Source organism: Ailuropoda melanoleuca, chromosome 9 (genome assembly GCF_002007445.2).
Source record: "Ailuropoda melanoleuca isolate Jingjing chromosome 9, ASM200744v2, whole genome shotgun sequence".
NCBI lineage: Eukaryota > Metazoa > Chordata > Mammalia > Carnivora > Ursidae > Ailuropoda > Ailuropoda melanoleuca.
Window position 1 is genome coordinate 22,061,672 of NC_048226.1, and position 3,165 is coordinate 22,064,836.

At 38.8% G+C, this 3,165-nt stretch overlaps 1 pseudogene; it reads right to left on the bottom strand.

Annotated features, from left to right (window-relative positions):
* The window catches only part of LOC117803859, a 34,519-nt pseudogene extending 31,816 nt beyond the window's left edge, over positions 1 to 2,703 (bottom strand).
* Positions 2,704 to 3,165: the final 462 nt, after the last annotated feature.

Here is a 3,165-nt window from a genome sequence, read left to right on the forward strand (position 1 = left end):
CAGGGATTGTTAGGTGCTGACCCTACTTCAGCACTGCATTCTATGTCCATCTTGTCCAACCATGTCCACCATTACCATTCACCATCATTTTACGGATAAGGAAATTAAGGTGTGGAGATGAGTCGCTGTTAGATGCTTACATGGTCAGTCAACAGATGTTTGAATAGGGTTTTTGTACTTTTCTTATGCCAAATACTAAACTCCTTTCTCCAGGAGTATCTGGAGATCTTAAAATCATGAAGCTCATTACCAGCCTATATCTAGGCTGGTACAGCTAGGTAGAGCTGGGGCTGTTTCAAAATACAGATATTACTATTACTGCTATCAATAATAAACATTTACTCAGCACCGATTATGGGTCAGGCACTAGTGTAGGCACTTGATATGCTGCTTCAGTTAAGATGGGGTAGGTTATACTGTAATAATGAGACATCATCATAATTTTCAGTGATGGAAAGCAGCAAAGGCTTATTTCTCAGTCATATTCTGTGTTCATTTTGGACTGGGCAGGGACCGAAATCTATGTTATTTTTACTGCTTGGTGGAGGCCGGGGAAGAGCGTATCAAATCACATACTACCTCAAAGCATTCATCTAAAAGTGACAGATGACCAGATGTCATGGGTTAAAGCACAATCACACAGCCAGGCCTAGCGTCAAGAGGAGCAAGCTGTGCCTGGCAGGCAGGATCAGAAATACCAGGGGGCAGCAGCAATGACCTTTGTGCATTGTGTCTATTAACTCCCAAACAGCTATTCTACAGAGAGGAAATGAGGCTCTGAAAGCTGTCATAGGTCACACAGGCTAGAGAGGTAGAGCTTGGCCTTCACTCAGTCTGAACTCTTCACCATCACACATTTCTATCTCTAGCTACAGCTAACTGAGTACAAACCATGTACAAGATACTGCGCTCAACACTTGCATAATTTATATCCATTACTACTCCCAGTCCTGCAGGTTTTATTCATCCCATTTCACCAATGAGGACCATGAACCTCACCATGAGGACAATGAAGATAGTAATGTTCCACATTCAAAACAGTAGTTGGAAATTAAACCTTAGCTTGCCTGACCCCAAAGCTTATGTTCTTTGGCTTTACTTTGTGAAATCCCTGGGAGACTTAGTACAGCTCTGGATTTAATAAATATGAATTAAATGCCTACACTGCACAAGATACATGAAATTCAAACATCTCTCATGTTGCCTTCTGGTTGGCAATGACATTTGAGAGCAGCAGGCTCTCTAAAATGAACAAAGAAGAGAATGCAATGTGTAAAAACTTTTAGGGGTTATCATATACTTGCAAAGTTCTTTCCATTTACCCGTGATGGAATTTCAAAGCATAATGGGCTCTCCATTTCTTTTTGTTTTTGTTTTAAATGAAAAAAAAAGATTCTTTTTTTTAACTTTTAAAAGAGATTGTAAAAACATTATTCTCATTCTACTTTGAAGAAACAAAGTTGAGTAATATCAAATATTAATAATAACCTGGAAAAACTGAAAAAAGCCATGTAAAGGAAATTATTGTCTTGGGTATAGAGCAATAACTCATATAGATATGTGCACAATATAAATAATATTTGAAACCTACTTTTTCATTTTCTGTGTATGTGCCATATATGGAAGTCTGTTGCTGGTAACTGCAACTGCAATTTTTCTAAACTCTAAGATCTTAGACAATGACATTGGGAAAAATTACATAGCTGTGTGTAATTAACTTTGAGAAACAAGCAGAGAAAGATAATTATCATACGGTTTCATTCATTTGTGGAACATAAGGAATAGCAGGGAGATCATAGAAGAAGGAAGGGAAGAATGAAGGGGGGGGGTAAACAGAGGGGCAAATGAACCACAAGAGACTATAGACTCTGGGAAATAAACTGAGGGTGTCAGAGGGCAAGGGGTTGGGGTGATGGGATAGGCTGGCGATGGGTATTAAGGAAGGCATGTATTGCATGGAGCACTGGGTATTATACGCAAACAATGAATCATGGAACAATACATCAAAAACTAAAGATGTACTGTATGGTCACTAACATAACATAATAAATTTTTAAAAAGAAAAACTAATTAATTATTAAAAATAGATTATTTGGGGGGCACCTGGGTGGCTCAGTTGGTTAAGTGTCTGACTTCAGCTGGGGTCATGATCTCGGGGTCCTGGGATCAAGCCCCACCTGGGGCTCCCCACGTAGTGGGAAGTCTGCTTGTTTCTCTCCCTCTGCCCCTCCCCCTGCTTGTGTGCACACACACTCTCTCTTTCTCTTTTGCAAATAAATAAAATCTTAAAAAAATAAATAAAAAATATAGATTTTTTTAGTAATATAGATTTCATTTTCAAGAAAGAATATAATATTTTAAAGAAAACTTAAAATGAAAGAGAAACTAGACACTAGATAATCATCAGCCCATAAAACACTCCGGATTAGAAAAAAGGAAGACACATCTTTTACAAAACACCTTACTCCAGTCTTTCAGAATACTGACGTAATGCATTGCTCTTGTTAGAATAAGACCCTCTACTGCCACCTGCCAGAGAATTGCTATAAAATACGTGCAAGTCTATGACAGTTACTATGTGTTTTGTGCCCCTAAAGATGTGCACTAAACTGCATACCCACCCTACCTGGATGGCCTGATGGTGCTCACTGAGGAGTTCTTTGGCCGGCTTTCCATTTTGCCCAGGTTGGGTTCTCTTTGCATCTTACTATTCTAAGTCACATAGAAACAGCTTTGTTGGGTTCTCTTTGCATCTTACTATTCTAAGTCACATAGAAACAGCTTTGTTGTCTTGATGCAATGGTAAAAAAAAAATAGTTTATCAGCCTTTCCCATAAGAAAAATCATAACCATGTAAAAACACAGAGGCTTCTTATCTTTTTTCTATGTGGGAAGAGAATGATTTAGAATCTGCAGATGACTTATATTTTGTAGATCTGTGTCACCCCAGCACTGCCACTTTTACCAGGTGAATGTCTACAAGTCGCTCTAACTCTGAGCGTTCAGTATCCCAAGATTGTGCACTTCATACCAGAACCCTGATTCTGAGAACTTGGAAGCATTTGAAAAGCTGGGATACACCACACACTATATATACACCCACAGTAGTTGCCACACCAACAAGCTCTCTTCTGAGTGCTAATTACCTATTCATCAGACTTATTT